This window comes from Dryobates pubescens, chromosome 22 (assembly GCF_014839835.1).
Source record: "Dryobates pubescens isolate bDryPub1 chromosome 22, bDryPub1.pri, whole genome shotgun sequence".
Classification (NCBI taxonomy): domain Eukaryota; kingdom Metazoa; phylum Chordata; class Aves; order Piciformes; family Picidae; genus Dryobates; species Dryobates pubescens.
Window position 1 is genome coordinate 15618612 of NC_071633.1, and position 25346 is coordinate 15643957.

Genomic DNA, 25346 nt, shown 5'->3' on the forward strand with positions numbered 1-25346 from the left:
CACGTGCTTAGACTTTTCTTGTGAGACCTGAGAAAAGGTTTAAGGACCTTTTATTGAATAGAAGCCTAATTTAGTTTCTTTCAACCCCAACACAGATCGTTTCACTATCTTCAAAGGGCATTACAGGTTCTCAGCTGGCTTGCTTTGACTTCTCTACCTCCATTCTGGAAGAAGCCAGAGCAGAACCTGAATTTAATTTTCAAGTCAGGTTGTCACCAGAGCTCCTTACCCAGACTACAGCAGGATCACATGAATCCCATCCCAGTTTCAAACACACACAAGAAAGGTGTGTCAGTGCTGCTGATGATTTGTAAAGAGGAAAGGAACAAGGCAGATTTCCAGGGTGCCTCAATGTTGTCAGAGCTTGAAGGAATCGCTTTGTCCAGTTTTCCACCTAATGGCCCCAGATGCTGCAAATTAGTATTTTACTGTGTAACAAGTTGCTTTGTACAGAATTAAGATAGCACAAATTCAATTGCTTTCTGACACACAAGGCAAGAAATGTCTTGAGGGGAGGTAGTGTCTCAGCGGAGAACCCACTTAACACTGACTACTGCATTTATGTCAAGGACAAGTCTCCACTACGGAAACCGGCAAGGCCAACCTTCAAGGGCAGTCTGGGACTACCCTGTTGGATCTCTCCTAACCCCTTCCTTATTTTAAATGCCTTCAGCAACATGGGCTGCCACATCTCTGCTGGTCTTGCCCCAGATGTGCACAAACTTGGATTACTGAGGAGCAGGGCTTTGGGGTAATACCTGCTGACTGCGCTCACTGTATTATAGCTAGCTGAAGAGAACAGCTTTTGACAAGCAGGAATTCAGAGGAGGTAAGATCTGGTCTGATCTAGAGGAGCTCCATGTCTTTAAATTCTGTGATGGTAAGACAAAAGAAATATGTGGGAAGAATCCACAATAACCATCTCAAGTTAATTAGCAATTAATTTAGTGAGCTACTGAAGTCTAGCAAAGACGAATCCTGGGAGATTCTGGTCACAGTTACCCTGATGTAAAGCTAGATTAACTCCTAGCGAGAACATCAATCTCCATGACAGTTACTTCAAATTTACTCCCAGCTACTCTGAATTTGTGCACTTGTTTTCACAGCCGTGTGGGAGATCTGTCTCAACACAAATCAGTTCTGCTCTCCTGCAGATTCTGCAAGGTACACAGAGTTACATTCCTGTAAAAATCCAGCCTCAGTGAAACAGGGAAATTAAATTCTCCGCTCTGATGAAACCTAAGCCTCCCACATAACAGACAAAAACCCCGCTGCAGAGCCAGCCACTACAAGTGGTCACAATATTCTCCTCAGCTCAATCTCCAGGCAGCAAGGATAATTCCTTCCCACAGGCTTTCATGACACACAACAACAAGCATTAAAATTACTACATTCTTCTGCCTAGAACTCTTACACCAGATCTGCAGAGTGCACAGTGTTGAGCCCAGACTCACAGCTCTACGACAATCCATGGAAGTCTCTCAAGGTCATCTAAGAGGGTAAACAGAGAATAAACACCTTCTAGTCACTAGCACTGCCCCATGTGATATACACTGCAGCTGCATCAAAGAAATTTGATACGAAAAAGGAGTTATTGTCCTGCCACACAGTCCTTCACCCTTATGTCTACTCATGTCTGCACAGCCATCACTTCCTTCTCCCTCTACCCCTTAAACTGCTGGATTCAAATTATATAATGTCCCTTTCCACCCACATGAACCCTAATCTGAGCAGTGCAGCACTACTCATGATATTCTAAGCTGATTCAGGTAAGGAAATGGTTGCATGCTTCTGTGGGAGCCAGAGAACAGGTCATAAGTAACAAAGAGCAAAAATGAATCACAGGCAATGCACAAATGCAAGTGCTGTAACTCTGAATTCAACACATGTCCAGACAGCTTGTTAAGTGGTTTGTGGAAACGCTTGAGCCACTTTTGCTAGATGGTTTAAGTTCATGTTAGGAACTTGCATCAAACTCATTCTCTTGGGGACTTTTTAAGCAAAATACAAATCTCTCCAGATCAGCCTATCACCACAGATCCTAACTGCCTCATCTACTTTCCTACTTTGCAGGAGCTGGCCATCTGAAGGCACACAGAATCTGCTTGCTATTCCTTTGTTTCATGCTGAAAGAGGTGTTGACAGTGTTACTCAGGATGATCCAGCAAGCTCAGAGCAGTCTTTACACATTCATAAGGATGTTTCTGGGCTCTATTTAATTTTGGAATATTTTTTTCCCAGCTCTCATGTGCATTAGTGCTCTGAAGATTGTTTTACTGTTAACTATTACTGTGGATTCATGACCTCTCAGCATTCAACCTCCATCAAAGCAGCCTGATCAGCTGATGAACAAGCATCACACTAGCAAAACATATGGCATGAGATGAGGTGGCCAAAATGCTCATGGTTCATAGCATTCATAGAGCTTAAGCAGTGCTAAGTCAAGGGTGGCACACTTTGCAAGGTAGTATGTAACAACAAAATAAATGCTGACCTTTATAAAAGATGACATTTTAGCTAAGCAATTATACACCAAAGAATTTCTTCTACATAGGCCAATTAGACCTCTCCAAAACTATTCAACTTTTATTAACTTGCCCACAGATACAAGTTATGTCACAGTAGGAGGAGTACTTTAAGATTGCTACTCCAGAATCAATATCTACACGAAGTCAAGGAAGTTACTGCACTGTTATATGGATAACCTGTAACTAGCACACAGTATTGTAGCATCCCACAAATAAAAACAACTCAGAAATAAAGCTAGAATTACACAAATCTCAGGTGCCTTTTCCAAGCTGAGCTTCACCAACAGGTGAGATAGGAATTCAGCTGGTTGCTGAGGGCTGGGTATGAATATCCTGCTTAATTTCTAGAAGATTAACTAGACACCAAACATTCTGTTTTTCTACTCTTTCTCTAGGATCTCCCCAGCTCCTGCTTAAGGTGCAGCATGAAAGTAAACTGAAGTAAAACAGAATCTCTCACATCATCAGAATTGCTTTGTAGATGTACTGAAGACAAAGTGGATGCCAGTTTGAAAACTGCCATTAAATTTCCAGGAATCTAATCCACTAAGGAGTGTACTGCACCCTAGAGAGTCCTTAATGAATAGTGTCACATTTGCAACAGGCCAGTTAAGGCTGTGTCAGCATTTATACCATAAATCCCTAAATCTATGTTAGCAAACCTAGCCTGAAACTCACTGAGACATGATATACAGCATTCATGTCCACAAAGAGACTCTAGGAGGGAGGTGGAGAGAAAGTGTTAGTATTGGTGTAGATCTGATTTCTCATTTTCATTTGAAAACACACTCCCCAAAAAAGCAAGAAAAGGAACAAGCAGACATAATTCAATTTCCAAAAGCAGAGAAGGTAGTAAATGCCCTTGACTCTGATCTCAGTGGGACACATGGATGGTCAGCATCCCCCCAAAGAATGAGAGATTACTGTTGTCCAAATACTTGTTTATGTCAATGAGTGTCTGGATCACAGTCTGTCTGCATGTCTTGTCATTTTTGGTTAAAAATAAGGATTGTAAGATCAAAATAAAGCTAGTAAGGGCCTTCAGTACCAAATGGAGTATCATCTGCTGACTGCTTCCATCCTTCATTGTCCTGAGGTCCAGGCACTGGTGCCCCTATTCTGTATCATTGACAGAGGTGCATATGTGCCCAAGAACAGCCTTCAGAGTGTCTCAGACCTTGACTCCAAGTAAGTTTGTCCCAGCTGTGAACCCCAGCCAAATACCAGTGGGGCATGTGAGGATCCCCCTTTTATCCTTCCCCAATGTGTGTACAGGCAACAACAAAATGGTGTCAGAGCCTGAGAGCCATGCCATGGCCTCCTTTGTTTGGGCTTTGCTGGTTTGGTACTGATAACTAGCCCTTGAAAGCACCTACCTTTGGAAAAACCAGTGTGCTGCTTCTGGAGTCCAGAGCTGTAGCTCAAAAGGCAGTGACAGTCTGCTATGACTTTTCTTACAGAGGAAGCTGAGTGTAACAACTTAGGTCAACAACTCAGGAGCTCCCCAGCCTGAGATAAGGCATCCCATATTAAGACAGTATTGACTGATTTGCATCAGCTACAAAAAGGCCATATGTACATGAAATATGACCACCCTTAACATACTCAGATTTCAATGACTTATCCATTCACAACATTAAGACCCTGTAAATCAACAATCAAGGCACTCATCCTGACTGCAAACTGCACATTAGAAAGCATACTGTCACTCAGAACTTGCTTGTCACACAATTCTAGCCCCCCAACACACACCATGGTGAGACTGACCTCCTTTCATAATTCCTCCCTTCCTCAAAACAAGCTGAGTTTACTAGCATGGTAACTTGATCTTAGGAAGGATTTGATCAGAGAGCAGACAATGCTCCAGAAAGAGAAGAGTTTTCTTATTTCTACCATTGTACCAAACAGCATCTTCCTGTTTACTAAATAGCTGCCTTCTCAGGTTAAATTGCCCCATTGATCTTGGGGTGCCACATGTCACTGAAGGGAGCAGTTATCCCAAAAGGATGAATGCAGCACCTCAAACCATCCATGCATCACTGCTGTACCCATTTAGCCTACTGCTGCCATGGCCTTAAAAATTAATGAGTTCTCTGGGGAGTACACATACATAATGCTCAAAGCAAAAGAAGCTGCTGCCAATACTGGCTTTTTCTCTCCCTAGACACCACTTCAAGTCAAAACAGAGTAACAGCTTTTGCCCCTCATAAGAGCATCAGGATCCTTTCAGACAGAAAATATACCTCTGCTTGCGTGGACAGGCTTGGAGATTTCACAACCCATAAGCCATTACCACACAGTCTGATCTTGTTCCCTCCACCATCTGAGAAGTTTCTGCCATCAAATTCAACACAAGAAGGAATGAGAAGTTACCTCAAAATGAAGCTTAAAGTTATCCTGGTCCAAGTTTTGTGAGGATGCTAAACCCTTGCTTAGAAATAGCGACCTGCATAGAGCTGAAGGGGCTGCTTAGTTTCTTCAGTCCTAGCAATGATTTGGTTTCTCCCTTCTCCTTTCTGTGCAGCACTTAACAACACACCCACAGATATGCTATGACATATACACAGAAAACACAGGTCAGCACAGTCATCTATGTAAGGTCCCTTCTTTAAGGGACTATCTCATGCAAAGGGGGAACATCAGCAGATGGGACTCTGCTTCTGCCTGATATTCTTTAAATGTGAATGCCTGGTGGGTGCAGAGAGGGACAGGAACAATTATTCTCTCACTCTTTCCAGACACTGCTTTTAACAGCATCTCTGTGCACAGAAGATGCAAAAGAGAAACCACTTCTTTTGCATTCCAGTCCCCTTGCTTCCTCCAAAAACACTCTCCACATCAACCAGTGTCACTGAGAAATAGTGTGCCAGGTTTAGAAACCTCCAAACAAAATGGGTTAAGCAGTCAGTTATCATCAATTAGCAGCTCTAAAATGAACAATAAGAGATTACCACAGCAAAGGAGCTTTAAAAATTTGCACTGAGCTAAGATCTTAGGCCAGCTCTTGAACAACAGGGGGAAAAAAACAACAACAGGGGGAAAAAAACAACAACAGCTTCTCTAGGACAAAGGACCAGTATCGTGTGAATCACTATGCAAAGCTTTATCTAACTTGACATGTTAGCAGAATCTAAGATTCCTGCTCACCTCTCTCACTGGTAACTTATAAAGCATCAGCTCCTAAAATCATGCAGCAACCAAAGAGGACAGTTGGCAATCACAAGCAGGTAGACACAGTATTTTAGGAAATGGCCTAGAAACAGCTGGCTGGATTAATGTGGCATTTTCCAGGGCCCAAAACTGGTTTCAAGATGGCATTTCCAAATACCCACTGTGTCCTCAGAATTGGAGAGCATGATGTCCATAGCAATCATTTGCAAAAGAGAGAGGAAAAAAATCTGAAGCAAATGATTCTTTTATGTATCCTGTAATGGTGGCTGTCAGCTCATTTCAGTCCAAGATAAAGTCCCTCACAAAAAAGGATTCCTGAGCTTCTGGGGAAAAGCTGATTCTTTCATACTTGGACAACATCAAGCAGAAGCTGCTAATCTGAGAGGATGTAGTGGACAAAGAGGGCAGTTTGCACTTCCTTAGTTTGAAGCCTTTGTGGCAGAAGGTTACTCAGCTCTTTGTGAGAGAAATAGAGAGTTATACATAGCTAGAAGAGATGACACTTGGGCTGGGAGAGGTGACAGACGTGGGAAGGATGAGAGCCATGCACAGAACAGCAGGGAATGGTATGAGCTATAAAAATTAGGGAAGAAATGCTTGCAAACACAGATAGAAAACTCTGTATTCCAAACTGGAATAAACATCCAGTTTCAAGGACAGTAAATCAGCTCAGAGATCTGCTCTCGATTTCTTCTTCTGTTCAGTATCAACAACCAAGGGAGTAAGTGGGATGCCTTAATATATTCCCAAATGACAGCAGCCACTACTCCAGATAGCTTTGGACTGCCTTCTCTTCCCAGAATAATCAGCAATTTCATAGCCACAGCTTTACAAATCCCCAGCCACCAGATAAATGCCAGTAGGATATGACAGAACACAGTAAAGCCAGGTACAGTGCTAGCAGACCCTGACTTCTAAGCAAGCCTGCCAAGCAGAAGGGAATCTTTTTCTGAATCCTGGGTACAGAGATCATAGCCTCCTCTCTCCTAACACAGGAACTAGCACCTTGCCTGAATCAGTGTCTACCACTGGCACCATTTTGGAAGTTAAAACGTCTTTATGTAACAATAAAGTCATGTCCAGGACTAATACAAAGCACTAGTCCTCAGTTTAATCTTGTACAAGCCAATATAATGTTGTCTAAACCATTCAAGGATAACAGACTGAAAACTGATGTTCCAAGATGCACAGAATACATTGCAGATAAAACATATTGTTATTTAATTGCTGGTCCTCTCATTAGCTAGCATCACTGTAAAACTTCAGGGCACTGATTCTCCATTTGGGATCTGCTGCCCACTGGCAATATGCAGAACTGCAGTAAAGAGGCAAAACTATATTAAGCAGCAAGATCTATAGCGTGTCTGGTCAGGAGTTTGAGGGGCTAGAGTGCCAGAGAGTGCACATGAAATTTGCAGGGGCAAAGACAATGGTGCCTCCTAAAAAATTCAGGAGCTATAACGTTGTACATGATGCTTAAAGCTCAGAAGAGAGGGAGGATAAGAACAAATGGCAGTGCCTGTTTTAGGGGGGAAAAAAATAATCTATAATTAAGAAACCAGTGATGCTGTAAAGCATGGAGAACATTACATATGCTTGCAGTAATTTACCACAAAGAAGAGAGTACTTGAGGGTCTGAAAAAAAATGGTTTAAGGCAATAAATAACAGGCTACACACACACAGCATTTGGGCACTCAACTGCTTATGTCAGTGCAAGTCAGGCCTCATAAAAGTATGCAAGAAGTCCCCCTCCAATTTCAAAGCAAATGTTAACTGTTTTAATTACGTGGCCATTTTAAACGGGCTCTGAAGTGCAGAAGCAGTCACCAGCAGAATAAAATAGCCATTACATGCTTTTTAGTCACAGGATTTGTTACAATAATTCACAAAGCTCCCAGCAGTTTCATAACAAAGTAGTCACATCTGCAGTTTCACAGAAACGATCATATCTGTGCCAAGGTTTCCTCTCACAAATGTTTGCAGGCGCCGATTTCCATGTTTAGAAGAGGACTGAAATAAGACAGCTCCTTAAATTATTCCACCTCTCTGGCTTGCTGTTTTCAAACTTAAGGAGTAAATGCTTTGGTCAGTGTAATGGAATGGTGGCAGTGATCTGTACTGGCAAGGGAGGCTCTGTTCCTTAAGGAGACAGCTACAGCCCAGCCCCAGGCTGGTAAGAAGCACTGTTACTGAGACTGAAAACGAGGGAACAGATGCTGTTGGAGTACCAAATGGAAGATGTTGTGCAAAAGGAAATAAACAAATCTAGTCATACTCAACAAGTCAAGGTACAGAAAGAAACAGCAAGTCTCTGCTCCTGAAAGTATATAGGGCTGGCTGTACAGAAATCATCATGGAAAAAAATGTACTGGCTGATGAATTGAAATAGATTCCCTTTCCCAGAATCTCTGGATGATGCTAGAAAACACATTAAGCCTGTTTACCTGTATTGAAAAGAACCAAACAACAACAAAACCCCCAAAGCACAAGCAAAAACTCCCACAAATACCACCACTAGCCCCCCACCCCAAACAGGCAACTGTAATTCAGTGAACTCAGTAAATTGAAAAGTGGTATCCAAGGGAATGCTTCAAACAACATCTCTAGCAAATAAATACTCTCTCCGGGAGGCTGAATCGAGATCCCTAACTTGCTTCTAACTGTCCTAACCTGAATCTTACAAGAGTGGAGAAAAGGGAAATCCCAAGCTCATAAGGATTCATGTTTTTGAATCCTGCTTTCCAAGACAATCCAAACCTTGTTATACTCCAGTGGAGCCTTCCCATTATTTCACATTCATAAAATTAGCACTTCCACCCAAAAATGCCTGCAATGCTCTTGGTTGCTAAAAATCTGCCACTGAAAGAGCAGGAAGAGAAAGCAGGTAGTAAATGAACTGACCTGCTTTTACAGACTGCAAGGCATCCATTATGAAAATAGTTATTATTTATAGCACCTGAGAGACACAGTCCAGCACAAGCATTCCCAATGTGCAGAATTCTAAGCTTTTTCTTCAGTAACTTTGATTATTCAATGATATCTCAAAAAGCTCTGTATTGTTACAAAATGCCAGAATTTGTATTTCCTAATAAACACTAAGATACCATTAGAGGCTCATGATACTGCTGGTGTTACAAACACAGTATGTTCTCCCACTGAAGGGGAGTAGTAACTATTTGCAGGGAAAAAGGGAAATATTTGTCTGCCAGGGTAGAAACTATGAGGATTAATACTTTCTGGGGTGTGGAACTAGGGAAAAACTGAGATACCTCATTTTGCAAGTGAGGTATACATTTGTCCAAATGGATTAATCATCTAAATTCATCTAAGCTGCACTTGCTAAGAGGCGAGATCAGTGGAGAATTAAACTATACATTAAATGGTAACATATGGAGTAAGATAGTTTTGATAAGGAAAAAAGGCTGTGTACAAACTTAGTAAATACAAACAATCCTGTAAGCTTTGAGTCTTTAAGGATGTGAAATTTTCAAGGCTCTGCTTTCTAAGAAGGTCAGAAACAATGCAGGTCATAAAAATTAAATCTGAAAGGAAGAGATTAAATAACTGCAAGTAATAAAACCACTCCAAATCATATGTCCCAAATAAAAGTATTATTTTCTAAAGTATTCCCCATTTAAATTGCAGTTGCCTTACAAATTCACTACACATTTTAACTTGCAGGCCAACAATGAATTTGGTGTAATACCTTGTTGAGTCTCGTTTTCAAGGTTTTCACAGGCTGATGTAGTCCCACACTGCAAATGCTCCACTGCTTGGGAGCTGGACATGAAAACTCAACTTACAACTCATATATTATACAGCAAATCTAAAACACTTGCTGATTGTTATCAGAAAAGGTACAAATCATTTGCTACTTTTTTTGGGTGTGTTTGTTTTAAAGCAGGTAATTTGTCATGCCTCTACTGCTTTTCATGCACCAACAGCTCCCACTGTCCACGTCTGCTCCTCTGCCTCTTTGCACTTTATTGCCTCAAGTTTACAATCCTATTCTTGCACCAGTTTTCCAGCATCTAATTCTTAATGACACGAAATGCAATTCCCTTCATCTGTACCCCTTGCATATAGGTACAGCTGCAGACACACAGAACTCGCAGGATCTAAGGAGACTGTGATTTGTAGGTGGAACTCTGATTCTGGTAAACATGCATTTCAAGAAGCATCAAATGTCAGCGAGTCACTTCTCTGCTCACTAGTAATACCAGATGCACTGTTACCTGAATAAACAGCTGCAACTGTAAATAGAAAGCATTCTTCTAAATGTAAAGTATTCTGCTCACTGTGTAGGCACAGAACAAAGGAGTGGCCTTCATTTCTCACACTGGGTTTACAGATAAAAATATGTACCTTTACCCAAGCACATGAACTTCGAGGCTCTTTGTGCTTTTGTCATGCATTGCTATTTGGGCTCCTCTTGCTGTTTTATTCTCCTTTGTGTTTAGATGCAATCCTTGAGCACAAGCCCTATGTGGAGAGGCTGAGGGAGCTGGGATTGTTAAGCCTGGAGAAGAGGAGGCTCAGGGGAGACCTTCTTGCTGTCTACAACTACCTGAAGGGAGGTTGTAGCCAGTAGGGAGTTGGTCTCTTCTCTCAAGAAACCAGCACCAGAACAAGAGAACACAGTCTCAAGCTGCACCAGAGGAAGTTCAGGCTGGAAGTGAGGAGAAAGTTCTTCACAGAAAGAGTCGTTCGCCATTGGAATGTGCTGCCCAGGGAGGTGGTGGAGTCACCATCCCTGGAGGTGTTCAAGAGGGGATTGGACGTGGCACTTGGTGCCACAGTTTAGTCATGAGGTCTGTGGTGACAGGTTGGACTTGAGGATCTTTGAGGTCTCTTCCAACCTTGGTGATTCTGTGAATAGGAATTTAGCTCCACGTGTCTGTCCATACAGGGCTACCAATCAGAGCAGCTGTTCTGAGTGTTTAGACATATACATTCCCCTGTTCACAGTCTGCTTCTGTAAGAGGTGGAAAATAAGCTTGGTACACTAATGTTAGCAAATTTCCATATGTAAATTAGCTCTCTGTTTCCCAATTAAATACATCCATCTCCTGCCTCTCTCAGAGTCACATAGGAAGGAAAGACAGGATCTGAGTACTGCCTGCTTACAAATAGAAACATACTTTGCAAGTTTAAATGCTTTCTGCATTTAGTGTTCCTTACAAGAACTGAATAATGAAGGTGAAGAGAAATGGAAGTTGGAAATAGGATTCTTCCACTCTCTGAAATGGAAAAGCTAAGTCCACTGGTCTTGTGCACTAAAATATCCACTAATACTGATTGTATTGATTCTTCCCCCCCCCCAGGAGGAGTTATGCAATACATTGTGTTATTTTTGTATTTAATATTGGAGGTACAACCACGTAATTACATTTCAAGGCACAATACTCAGTGTTAGTGTCCTAGCCCCTGGCTTGTAACCTGTAGCCTACAGATATGAACCTATACTGCAAAAAGACTCAGTGATAAAAAAAGACTTTGAAAGGGTATGGACATCATCTGTATAAAATATTTTGCATGTCTCATGACATCAGTGATTTTCTAACCTTTGTCAGCTGCAGGTTTCAAACAGCCTTCTGCAAATGAGCTAGCATCTTTCAAACACAGCTTTCAAAATGGAGACTGCTTTAGAACCAGTAGGTTCAGTCATGCCATAAAGCTAACACCATCTCTTTCCTAGATTTCCTAGCAGTTCTAGAAACAAAGTAGTTCAGAAATGATGGATGCATACCTCAGGGTAAATAAATTATTTTTCATCTACTGTGGAGGGATTAAATTCACACTCACATACAGAGAAAACCTAGTTGCTCCATGGTCACATCCGTGTAAACAGAAACCAACACATCTGCACAAGTCCTGAAACCAGACCCAAACCCACTATTAAGTTTCTTCAGTGCAGTAAGTTCTTGTAAAGTCAAGGACATCTATTTCTCCTTCAGACTTACTATTTCTGAATTGGCACTACGGTGCCATCTTACGCTGTCACTGTCTGCCAGGAACTCTGGACCTCTATCCTCCATCAGCTTCTTTAAGGAACATTCTTATCTTGCACAGAACTGCTGTCTTCAGAATCCTGAGTGCTCATCAGCACTTTTAATGAAACATGATCTGTGGACAAATGAGCAGTAGAACAATTCTAGTGATATCAGAGTTATGATACTTGAAGGATTTAAAAAAGCAGTGTAATTAAGACTAGCTGTGTCAGAGCTTATGCAGTTTGATGAAGTGGTGTATGCACACAGACATCAGTTTGGATGGTGATGTGTTAGCTGTGTATGTAACAGTGGGGAAAAATTAGCAAGCAAGCTCTGCACACTACATCTAGCAGTGACTTTTTCCTGAAGCTTTCAAAAAACCTGTCTGAATCTCTAGCACACCCACAAGTACCAAATTTGCACCCAGAGGATTAGGAGAATAGGTATCATCCTAAACAAATTCATGCACACAACACATATCACCCATGGTCATTGATCTTCTGCTCACTGCTATTCAAACCCAGCATCACATATTCAACCCTTTTAGAAAAGATGGTCCAAATGGCTTTATGATACTTCAGCAATTGACAACACCAGTCAAAGTGTTCACCTGATGAGAGATAAGGGAGACCACAATGTCCCTGTACCTTAAGCAAGTTGCTGTACCTGAACGTTGAGTTTGTGTCAAAACCAAGAGCTCCCGTTAAACACACACAGCTGTGCCCACAGGTCAGCACTGCTATAAAAATTCTGTCTAGCTGTTACACCCATGAGCACAGCAGTAAAACACAGAATGAAAGTAGTTAGGACACAGAATCACAAAGAAAATGCATTTTTTTCTTAATATGTCCACCTCTTAAAATCGTAAATATTTAGGACAGCTACTCTTGACCTTCAATCAGGGTTGGATTGTTACTTCATATTATATCAGTCTTGGAGCTGCAAGCAAGGCTTTGAGCCCCAGGGAAACAACTGATGAAAGGCTGCTCCTGCCCCAAACAGGTCAGGAGTCAGGTTACATGCGGCAGATCGCTAAGCAAGGAAGAGCTAAGAGGAAAAAAGACAAATCAAGAACATACAGAACCACTTACTGTAATTCGAGCTGGTCACACATCAGGAGTCTTACAATGCAAAAGCTCGAATCTGACTTTTAACATGCAAATTATTAGTACTAGCTGTTTAAAATCACAAATCAAGTCGGTTCTGTACCATTATGGGAGAAGTCTGAAAAGAGCCAAAAAAAGAATTACTGTGCCTGAGCTCCACAGTGAGAATTACAACAATGCTGTCACCTTCCAGAGACGTTCAAGACCCTTGCCTTTCTGGAATATGATGGCTCTCCCACTAAGCAGTAGCACACATACATCGAAGCATACACACACTCTGCATCTCTTCTGGCCTTATTCTGTTCAGGATGCTTTAGTACAAATCAACTCTTCAGTCTGTAAGTTTCACTGGCATGTTTTGTTTGCAGGGAGTTTCAAATACCCTCAAAAGCAGAAACACTTTATATCTGAAAACTAAAAATAAACTCTTTAAAGTGTCAGCTTAAACAAGAACTCGTGTCCTATCACAGGTCGGATCTCGGGTCTCCTCAGTCACACCCTGCCGCGCTCTGCACAGGATAAGAAGCGAACCAAAAGAGAACTTCAAAGGTCGATTCTGTCATGCATTTTTAAAAAAGCTACAATTCAAAAAGCCTCTTACACAAAAGCCTACAGTGCTCCAGCCTCCACTGCCTCTTCTGCCTTTTGACAGGCATCCCACGGTACAGAGCAATCTGGTTAGACAACCAGCAAGCAATAAACCCTAGGAAGACTCCCTGACTTTTGGCAAGGTTTTATTCACGGACAATTGCAAAGTAAATCCAAGCAAGGGGAATCCTTTAACATAGTCTGTCCGGCAAATTTACTCATTTTTGTTCTAGAAACAGACATTTCCTAATTTGTACTTCAGCTTCATTCCCTTTGTTGAGCTAACTTAACTTCCCCCTCTCATCTCTTCTGCTGACAAGCCCAGAACAGAGCTAAATGGCTGATCTTTTCAGGCAGAGGCAGAAAGTCAGAACAGAACTCCTTTTTTTATCCTGGGCTGCAAATAATGTAATTGCTCTTTCTGCAGCAACATCTGCCTGTCCAGATACTGAGAAAGCAGATACTGGAAAGCATCTGCTACATAATGGAATTTTAAGATCCAGAAAACAAAATGAATGCTAGTAAATAACGATTTTGCCCTTTTCTCTCCCCTGTCCCCTCCCTCCACCCCCCTTTTTTTAAAGCATGAGCTATGTAACAAAACCCAGCTCTTCCATTTCCAAACAGCTGAGGTACTTAGAAGTTGAATGCATTTAATTGCTTTTCTGCTTTGTACTTTAGCAATACTAATATCAAAAGATGCATGCTATAATCATTCAGATTTGTATTCTTGTGTATTGTACCATTTATCACACTAAATTGCTACTAAATTGATGTTCTTACTATTTAAAGACTCTTGTTCTAGTTTTACAGGCATGACATCCAGTTGGCAACTCTTGCTGCAGTGGAGTGACAAACACTTCAAACACTTTATTTCTTAAACCACAACAACAAGGCTAAATGAAGTAAAAAAAACTCCAAACCAACGCAAAAATGCTACAAAGAATAATGCCTATTCAATTAAAAGAGGGATTAAACAAGTAAACATCATATGTATACCTTCCTGCACATACCTACTGAAAACACTAGGACTCAATATATGCAGATGTAAAGTAAGAGTTCTGGTGTCCATTTTATTGGCATTCAAGTCAACAGGCTAAATTGTCTCTCTCTCAGTGGGCACATAGTGAGCCCCTGAACAACCCTTGACTTCAGATATAAAACCCTAATTCAAATAGATCAATGAAAACATAGGCAAAAGCACTCCATTCTGCTACTCCAAAGAAACAAACTGGAAAACAAGTGTAGGGCAAGCAGAGGATAAAAACATTCATACTTCAAATACCACACATAGTAAAACTCAGCACCTCGTCATGTACCACACTTCTGCTGCAATCAACGGGAGCTCTGAGTCTATCCAAGACTTGAACTTGATTCATTCACTGGGTAATTTACAGAGGGAAGCTATCCCAACCTGCCCAACGTAACACTGTGATTAAACCAAGAAACTGCTTCCTCACTGTGTACACAACACTTATGAAATAAAAAGAGGGTAATGCAGCCACATTTCTTTTCAATCAGTAATTTATTGCTCTAACAGAAGCACTGAATCCGGTCCTCAGCTGTAAATCTTTGTTATTCAGGTGGCAGCCAGAGGAGCTGGATCCAAACGTCAGAAACTCCGCAAGTAACACTGTAACACCAAGGCATAACCTACTACATACCTTTTGCCTTCGCAAGTAAAAGGTAGCAGTCAGTCTCAGCAAATGCTAATTGCATAACAAGACAATCATATGTAAAGTTTGAAAAAAAATAAAATCCTATTAATTACAAATAAGCTCAATGGGCAGATGTGAAGCCTCTTCTCTTCCCCCCATAACTCCACCAAAATCCAGCTGCACATAAGTCTCCAGCCTCCCAACACTTCATTGCCTACAACGCAACTATCCTGCTCTCAGCACTGCCATCTAGTAGCAAGTAGCAGCGTACCACAGGCTGCCTGTCACATCATTTCAAAGGCAGCAATATTCCCGGAAAGCATCGCAAAGCTGTTGCTGCTAAAATTCTAACTGCAGCCCGTAGTTAACTACCGACTCTACCGGCTTGTAAGCAGCCTCCCCCAACCCTCCTCAGTCCTTCCCTTGCGACACTGGCTAAGCGCACACACCAGCGTCTGTTTCGCCTATCTTGGCGTATTCTTTGCGGAGGAAACCAGAGAAAACTGACGCTGCGAGCCCCCAGCCCTGTGCCTGCCGCCGCCCCTCCCCGGACCCCGCGGGCAAAAGAGGGGAGCGGGCGCCTCGGGGCCGCCCGCAGCGCTCCTCGCAGGTTCGCGGGCGGCTGCGTGGAGGCAGCGGTAGCGGACATGCACCGCCGGCTGTCCCCCCTCCCCAGCCCCTGGCTCTGGCCTGGCAGCCCCTCTGCTAAGCTGATGCTGCTTGCCCACCTCCGAGAACCGGCCCTCCCCGGGGGACCGGGATGCTGCTGTTGCATCTCTTTCTGTGCTGCAGGACAAGATGGAAAGCGGCTACAGAAAAAGCCAGGCAAAGGACCTGTACCGCTCTGTACGCCGCCCCCGCCGCCAGCCCAAAGCGCAGTTCCCTGCGTGCAGCCGCCCCACGCAGCCCCAGGAGCGGGAGCCGCAGCACGGCACAATCTTACCTCCCTTTCCTGGCTCCGGAGATCCGCTGCCTACCGTGCCCGCCTCCACCTGCGCCGTCCCTCCCAGCCCCGCACTCAGGTGCGGAGGGAGCACAAAGGCACAGCCGCCCGCTGCGGCGTGGCGGGGGGCAGTGGGCCCTCCCTCACACGCCGCGCCTCTCCCCAACCGAGCCCCCAGCCCCACTGCGCACTGCACCGGCGCCCCCGCTCCTCTCTCCTCAGTCGCTTCCCCCCGGGCCCCGAAACCGTTACGGCCGTTAAAACAGCTACAACTTGCCTCGCGCCTCTCCTCGAAGCACCCTCACAGCACTGACCCCCAGGGGTGCGGTTGCTACTGGGACAATCAAGCGCCCCTCAGCCCCGGGCAGTTCCCCAGTCCCGGGGAGAGCTGAGGTGGAGCCGCCGTCCCGCGGACCCCCCCACCCTCACCCGCCATTGACACACACCGGGCTCGCCCTGCGGCGGGGGGCAGCCGGTTCCCCTCCGCTGGCGCACCGCCCCCGCAGCCCCCGTCAGACACGTACACGCAGCCCGGCCTCCCCTCCGCCAGAGGCATGGACCCCTCCGCTCGGCGTTCCCGCCAGACAGAGAGGCCGCCGGGCCCCGCAGCCGCCGAGTGGGTGTGTGAGGAGGGGGCACAGGTGATGAGCGGCCAAGAGAGGAGCCGCTTCCCCCTGAGGTGGGAAGGTCTGTGGTGCAAACCCCCTCCCGCCTTCCCCGCACCCAGTCTCTGCAGATGCCCCCGGGAAGGGCTGCGAGGCTGGCAGCGACAACAGCCGCCCCCTCCCCCGGGAAAGCTGTTCTCCCTCCTTCTCCCTTGCTCGCCTTCTTTTCAGCTCGGCCGCTTGACTGACAGGGAGCCTTCCAGCGGCCGCCCACGCGCGCTCCCGTTTCCCCTCATTCGGAGCGGGAGATGGCGAAGGAGAAAGCATGAATGAAACAGCCAGGCAGCGAGCGGGAGCGCCCGGCCCCGGGAGAGCCGGAGCCGCCGCCGCAGTGAGGCCCCTGGGGCGGCAGAGGCGCGCCGGTAGGCCCAGGTGGGTAGGGCGGCGTGCCCCCAGCCTCTGCCGTGGGCTGCGGGTTCCTGAGCTGGGGGAGCCGGCGGCTGCAGGCAGCCAGCCAGTGGCACCCCCTAGTCTCTCTTTTCAGTGGGGCTGAGAGGCCATTTTAAAACAGAGCTGTCCCTGCTCACAGGTTTGTGTCTTCAACTCACTCCCCGGATGCCCGGGGCGGCATTTGAAGGGTGCTTACAGCACGTGGGTCTCCAGAGTGTGGTTGACTGTGTTGAGGTGCATGAAGAGCATGCCTCTCATCAGTTGAAGTTCGTGTGAAAAGTCCTAGAGCAGAAGGTGAAAGGTTGATGCCCTCGCAAACCAGAGCCATCACCACAGCCTTACATGTAGGCAGCATGGCTGATTGCTCATCTGGAAACCTGCTTTGCTCCACCAAAGGCAACCCTTTGTATACTGATACAAATTCCTGTACCTAATTCCTGAGCTAGGACTCCTATCCAAAAGTAACAGGTGAGGAAAAGATGTGTTAAGGATTGTTTGAAGCCCACTTGGCTTTCCCAGTGATTACTTGGTACTGTGAGGTAGCCTTGTAATGCTTTTGTTCCTCAAATCAGTTATGCCTAAGAAGTTCTGACTTTGTTAAACATGTACTAAACCTCTGGCTGGAGATGGGAGCTTTTCCCAGTGCTTTGGGGTGAACATGGTTGAGTTTGATTTGTGACATTATCACTGCTAGCCTAACTTACTGGGCAGTCAAAGGATCAAGTCATGGGGGCCTCTTCAGTCAGTGGAACTGACTCAGTAGCCACTCGGCCAAAGTCAGTAACTCCCCAAAGGTACTTAATATTTTATGTATTTTCCTAATTTTAATTATTGGAACCTGATTGGAAAGCCAGTATTATTCATCTATCTAATCTCTCCTTCAGCTCAAATTGAAGAGGGTATTTTCTACTTCTGAATGTGTGTGGAGTATTTTGTTAACTGCTGTGAGATACATTGCCGCACTTGAGACGTATCTGCATTTGCAGTTACATAATCAATAAACATGGGGGTTTGTCCCATGAATCCAGAATCAAAATCTGAGCTGTGTTAAATCGGTATGCCTCCACAAATTTAATGCCTGCCAGAAGATGTATACCAGCTAAAATTTTAGACTCTGCATTTAAAAAGCTGCTTTGGATTCATATGATGAAAAGCGTCATAGTAACTTCATTTATTTCAATCTTACGTTCCCGAAAACTCAGTGCACAATAAAACACCATCAGATACTTTGCTGTAGAATAACAAATGTAAGATTATAAGTTAGATGGGTCAGTGTAATCCTTTATGTATTCGTTTTATGAGGTTCTTGTGTTTGTGCTGATAGTTCAGCATGACTCACCTACAGTACATATCACTGCCACAGCTGTTGTAAACCTTCTTCTGAGTCAGAGAATGACTTTATGACCCAGAATTCTGGCAGTGAGTACTATCCTAGTGATTTTCCCAATTAAGAGAGAATTGCAAGTTGGTATCAGTGCAGGGTGAGTCAGAGTTTGATGTAAGAGGCAAAACTGGACTTGTCAGTTACTACTGGACTAGCTCAGTATTACCATCCCTTCAGAAGTCAGTGGCATGAAAACCTGGAATGAGTCTGTGACAGGAACTCCTCATAGAGTTCAGAAGGTCTGCTGTGGACCAGGGATTGTGTTTCCTCAGTCCTAAATGTTGCTTGCTGCTACTGTACCAGCTATCTGCTGCTTGTTGCTGTGGGGTGCACAGTGGCAGGGGGATAGGGCAGCAGCTAAATCACTGCGAGGCAGCAGAGCTTCTTGACTTTGTTTTGAGAAACCATTTCCCTGGTGAAGGGTACTGAGGGGAAATCACTGGGGAACACAGAAATCACTCGCCTGCAAAAGTGAAGATGACTTGAAGTGCGAGACTGGGGTGAAGTTAACATCAGACATGAGGATGAGGGTGAAGATGAGAGATTCAGTGACCACTCAGCTGGGAGTTGCCAGGGAGTTCTGTGTTGAACAGGATAAGAGAAGGCAAAGGGAGAATCATAGTGCTGTCTTCACCTGCTGAATATTGAGTAATAAAGATAGGCTCAGACTCTGCATAGCAAAAGAAGTTGTAGGAAAAAGGTGGTGTAGCAAGAGCTACATTCTGACCAGATGTAGGGAAATGGTGACTGCTCTCACTTTCACAGTAAGCATGTTTAAAAACTGGCACAGGCTGCCCACAGAGAGTACATTCATACTTGGCTGTATTCAGAACTCAGCTGGACAACAGCCTGAGCAACCTCATTTAACTTCCAAGATGGTCCTACTATTAGCATGAACTGGACCAGATGCCTGTTCAACCTGAATTATTCTATGGTTTTAGAGAGAGCCTTTGCAGTTAGTCTTTCACAGTGACTCTATCCTGCTTTCCAAAGAGTAAGCAGGAAGAACTGTATGAAACAGTGGGGTAGAAAAAGGCAGGTAGTAGGTACTAAAAAGGGGCTACGATAGAAACTTTATGGCCAGAAGCTTTAGGAAGAGCCTATGCAGTGGATTCTGGTTAGAGGAGGAAGGAAATGTGTGTGAACCATCTGCAATCAGGTTGGTGTGGAAACATTTTGTTAAGCAGGCACAATGCAGGGAGCTTTGTATGAAATGCCTGCTTAGGTGTGGCCCCTTTGCTTTGTAGTACCCTCCATGTCTTCCCATCTGACCACTTATATCTGTATGCACAATATAAACCAACATAGCTTCATTAAAGTGAACAGAGCCACACCATGTTTGTTTTGGTTAAATATGAAATTAAAATTAGAGGGTTGTTTTCATGCAGTAAACTTGGTAGGAGCATAAGGGAGAAATGTGACTTAAAATAGCATTTGGGAAATATATATAGCAAAATGAACAAACAATATGCAGTGAGTCATGTCCAGCGGTTCTTGCAATAACAGAAAGAGGAGCTGCTCTGAGGAAACTAACTGGTGAGAGCTTTTGCTTATGTGAAGCTGGGGCTATCCTCTGGGTAGAGCATTTTGGCCGTGCCTGTTTGCCCTGTGGCAATGGGGTGGTTAGCCCAGGGGCAAGTGGCACTTAGTGTTCACAGCAATTGGTCTGGTGGTAACAGAATCTGAACTAATTTCTGAATTGGGAGCACTCATGAAGGTGAATCGTGCCGGTTGGGTCACAGTATTGTCTGGAGTCATGGTGTCTGCTTCAGCCCTCCTGTCCTGCAACAGGTTGAGTATGAACCATCCCTGCACTTAACTGCCCCCTGGAGGCAGTGGATCTCTGTGCGGGTATAAAGCACTGAGCTCTGCTGAGTGCAGGACTGGGCCGGAGACAGTTGTGCATTGGGGGACCCTGTAGCACAGTTCAGGAAACTTGATTTAAAATCGGCTTTGTCTAGCAAGCAAAGACCAAGATCTGCCATTTTACACATGGCCAAAGGATATAGTGGAGTATATCCTAGGGACATGACAAATACCAGTGTCTTAGGGGAATCTGCTGCAGCACAGTTATCCTCTTACCTGGCTGCTGTGCAGACTTGTCTCATAAGGCAGTGGCACTGCTGCCCTGAAGCAAAACTAACTGTGCTAAGGTGGAAGGGAGCTGCACGGGGCAGCTTTGCTTTTACAGGTTTTGAAACCTGAGTGAAGCAGGGTAGAATTGGCCAGGCTGGGTGGCAGCAGTTTGGCCATTTCTATTAAATATAAAACTCAACACACAGCAGAGAGAAGGGACTCTGATGACACTATTTCAGCTTTGTTCTCATGGTAACCATTATGTCATCAGGATACCATGGTTACTATAATACTCCTTACATTTCAAATGTTAAAAAAGGCAGAAGAAGAAAAAACTTTTTGCAAAGTTGAGAAAGAGATGTGTTGATTCAGAATTAAGCAATCATAAGGAAGGATTAACAGCAGTTGCTAATAATTCATGGAAAAGCCATTTTGAAACCATGAAGAACTGTTTTAATTAGTAATTGCCGCTTCTGCTGCTGTCCCTGTCACCATATGGTGCATGTCCTGGGGTTTCCCCTCTCTCAGCAGCTATTTTGATACACACACACTGCAGAGGGCTAACATGGTCTTGTGCAAAGCTTGGGAATGGTAATTTGTGCTTGAGGTAAAACCTTCAATTTGCACAAAAGTAAAAAAGAAAAATAAAAATCCAGATGTTTGAGGTTGGGACCCTGAGGTTATACCACTTTAAAAGTTCAGGAAAAGCAAAAGAGAAGGTTTGGCTTGGATGCTTTAAAGATGCCAAAGCATATGGCTCAGAGGAAGTCGGAGAGGCAGCTTGCTATTTCGTATTTGAGGACAAAAAAAGTACGTTGAAGGCAGTGTGTTTTCAGGGGATCATGTCTGCAGACCTCTCTACAGCTGCAGCATGAAAGTTACCTTTGCTGAAGGAGAGAACTTGAGCTCTGATACAGTGAGAGTGTGCAGTTTGGAAAGTGGTCTGATGATGGCTGTTTTCATTTGGTCATTACATGGTCTGATAATTACCATTTTTTGAAGTGGAAGAGCTTTAGACCATATTGTGACTGTTTCTGGAGTATGAGAAGGAACAAAAATAAACCAGGCAATACATATATTTTCAAAAGCATCTGGTGGTGTTCCTGGCACCTTCGGTATTAGCAACTGCTCAAACTGGTGGGCATTGTCAGTATCAGGTCCTGGAACATAGTCCACAAATACAGCACATTTCAGCTTCACTTTTGGAACTCTGGTGAGTTCAGGGTTGCTCAGTTAGTGCAGGGCTCAATTGGAAAACAAAAAGATTAATGAAATATTAGTTACTAAGATTTGAAGGGGAAATTCTAAAATCAAAATAACTGTAAGCTTCTGTATATGCTTCACCTTATCAACTGTATGTTCTTCCTCATTTTTCCCCTGATATTTGTTACCACTGATTAAAGTATCTTCTTCCAAATTGGATAGTAAATTCCTGAGGCCAGGAGTGTAGTTTTCTACACCAGCTCCACAGGTCTTCCTCATAAGAAAGCAGGTGAGATTCTTACAAGTAAAAGCGTGAAACTACGTGGGCTGGATTTTAGGTGCTAAAAGACATCTTCCTCTGCAAACAGAAATGCAGTTGAGTGAGAAGTACAGTGTGGCACACACACACACATATATACTCACAGCCCATGCAAGTGTGTTGTACTAGCCAACAAGAAAAAGGACTAGTGCCTGCTAACCTTAAAGAAAGAAGTGAGATGTATACAGTAGATCTAAATGTTGCCTTTTAATCCATGTCAAGCTTCCCAAAGCATTAAAATACTCCCAGACTTCCTAGATTCATTTGACTTCTGCAGGATCCCTTCTGCACGTATCCAGCATTCAAAATACTGTCTCCACATGCTTTCAGCATTCTTGCTGTTGCACGTTTTACATATAAATAGCCAAATCCCAAAAGTTTTGGCAAAATCAACAGCAATCACCAGCCAGACCTCCCTGTATGTAAAAGGTCATAGTCTAGTTTCAGCTGCTATGATTTTAGGGGGAACAAAGTGGGGCAAAAGCACAAATCTGAAAGGAAAGCTGTTTCTACCGTGAATATTGCCTCTGACTACCCAAATATCCATGCCAGGGAACAGCTAGTGGTGTTTTTAATTCCCTCTCTCTAAATTAAAATGTCAGCTGCCCTTTCTTAACGTTCTCTGTAGCCTAGCTGATTTTGTACATCTGTTGTAGTCTTGCAAATATTAGTAAACAAGCATCTCGCAGCAAGCTTTGCTGCTAAGCAGAGTTGATAGATGCTTGAGATGGCTGAAGTTTGTAGGGCTGGGCATGGCTGTAGATCTTTACCTGTTTATCCCTCTGATTTAATAGTCCTCTTGCTCCAGACTGAAAAAAAAATTGATGTAAAAAAATCATCCTTGGGAGCAAAAATGCAAGCTCTGGTAGCAAGAGACCAAATATACATTTAGTCTAAGAGTTCCATTAGAAAATGTTTCCTAGAAAGTACCTTCTTCGGACATGGAATAGTCCTACCAAGGTCAGAAATACTTGAGACCATGAGATTTCAGGTAACTCATTCAGAAAAGAATAATTTCAGTTCCTAAACTATCCATGTGTCTGGAATACATAAATAATTAAATGCCATTTGCAAGTGACGTTCGTTAGTTGTCAGCATACACCAGCAGTGGCTGTACGGAGACATGAATATTTGCATGACTTGTATTTGTAAGGGTGGCAAGCCAAAATAATACAGGGGGAGTCAAACTGTGGATATCTGCTGTTCTACCCCATTTTGGGGCTGTTGGGTGATGAATGGAGGCATTGCTGTATAGCCCATTGCTGTATAGCAACGAGATTCCAGAAATGCAGAGAGCAGAGAATCTCAGAAGTCCTTCATGGCTGTGTTGTAGAATCACTAGCATTAGAGTCTCAGAGTCCCACTTACAGAAGTCTTAGAAGCCCTTAACAGATGAAGCAGCTAACAGAAGTCCCAAGCATATCCCTAGCAGCATCCCTACACCCAAGCCCTAGCCAGAAGAAGCAGCTAACAGAAGCGGAAGTCCCTAGCAGCCCTAAACCCCGCAGCCACTCCTAAGTCCCTACCCAAGGTAACTATTGCTCAGAGTGGCTGTTTGTATATTCTTTGTTATCAGTCACTTAACCAGTAAAATCCAACCACATATATAAGCTAAAATATTTTCCCAATCAGAGGTGCCAGCATGTCAAGGAGGTGGCTTCTTCAGCATGTTCCAATCAAAGGGTGCCAAAGTGAGGATGTTGTTCTTGGCACACATGGAATGTTACTGTTTTGTTCTATGCATTGTGGTAAGGAATTGGTCAGCTAAGGAATTACGCACTCTGGATGCGTCCAGCAGCTGCCCTCAGAACAGTAGTTGCAACAGATATCTTTGGTTTTAATAGTACCTTGATGTCTTTAAAAATGCCTTCACTGTACTGGAAAAAGTAAAGATTTGTCTCTGGTTTAATGAGATTTCAGGGCATATAATCAGCTAAGAATGTTATGTTCTCTGTCATGGCAGGTAACAAAAAGACAAGATACATCTCCCTTTGCTGAAAATAACTTGATTAAGAAACCAAGGACCTGCATATTGTATGTAGTCATCAGAAGTTGGCATATGCTTTGCAAGACTGCTTTGTCTGGCACCTGAAGCTGTTTTCAAGCTTTTTCTTTGAATTCTTCTAGTTGGTATTCGTTCCCAGTCTCGTTGTCACTTCGCGTTACTGAACCGCCAGCAGCGGCGGCGCCCTTTCTTTCTGCCTGTTGTGACAAAGCCTGGTTCATCAGGCAGTGCTCAGAAGTTACTCCAGATTCTGATGTGTGGGAGCTTATGAATTAAGATCTACCCATTTGAAAAATATTAATAATGGAGAATGGCAATAAAAAGAACTGAATAGCAGTAGCCTATGTGAGGTGGAAGTTTTCTGGTGCAACTTTCTTGCAGAGAGAGTCCTTTTGCAGGGGATGCAACTGACTGTTTTTCTAGGATGCTCTTTGCAGAATATGGGAGGAACCCGTTGTTAATGACATCAGGCTTCTTAATGCATACATGCATCTTTAATTCTTAGCCTGTCTTTGTCATTACATAAACTGTTTCTGCACAAATAACCATAATATAGTCTGATTTACTTTTGGCTGGGGAAAAAAATATTAGTGTGTAACTACCCAATTTCAAAAATACTTGATTTGTGTCTCCTTTACTAAAACTAACCAGTTTGGAGTAACTCTTTGAAAAGCCTTATTGCTATTTTTTAACAGTACTGTCTGCCATGTAATTTAGTACCTCTCTGCATGCTGAATATGCATGCTGTTGAAGTTTATATACTGCAAGAAAAACAGGATTTTAATTTTCTGTAATAACCATTTGAGAAAGCAATAAGCAATTGCCATTATTTAGTGCCTGGGTAATGCACACCAGTTGATGTGTACAATGTTCACAGTAGGAGCAACTGACATAGAATCCATATGGCACTCGAGCACAGAATTCAGCAAGAGGATCTGAAAGGTCATCCAGACTTAAAACTGGAGAGATTCATCTTAAGAAAAAGCTCTACTTATCTGTGGCCAGCTGGTCTACCACTATATTGCTATACATACACACTGATATAACATCTATATTGCTACCTTGCATCTATTTCTCTGCACTGTTGTTCTGTCGTCTTAAAAGGAAGCAGAGGGTGGTCTGTCACAGGCCTTCAGAGGAGTTAGGAAAAGGGTAAGAAGGTGGATTTCCCCCCTTCCTCCTTTCTTTCATGTCCTTTACTTCAGCATTCAGTTTGAGCCAGATACAGAGCAAACTGGACTATTGCTCTGTTCCTGAATGGCAAAAGTTGCATTTCATCTTTCCATCTGTTTCCTATATAAAATACTGACATGAGA

General features: G+C 43.6%; 1 protein-coding gene across 6 annotated transcripts in view; it reads right to left on the minus strand.

The window, feature by feature from the left end:
* PTPN5 (protein tyrosine phosphatase non-receptor type 5) overlaps positions 1 to 16803 on the minus strand; it is a 72529-nt gene extending 55726 nt beyond the window's left edge. For 3 of the 6 annotated variants that reach the window (XM_009899969.2, XM_054171652.1, XM_054171648.1), the window contains exons 1-2: positions 15774 to 15949; positions 11664 to 11826 (exon numbers count right to left, since the gene is read on the minus strand). The gene's annotated coding sequence lies outside the window, so the exon portion shown is untranslated. Of the gene's footprint in view, positions 1 to 11663; positions 11827 to 15773; positions 15950 to 15988; positions 16088 to 16512 lie in introns of those variants that run through there. The other 3 variants (XM_054171650.1, XM_054171651.1, XM_054171649.1) reach the window with 3 other exon arrangements.
* Between the last annotated feature and the right edge of the window lie 8543 nt (positions 16804 to 25346).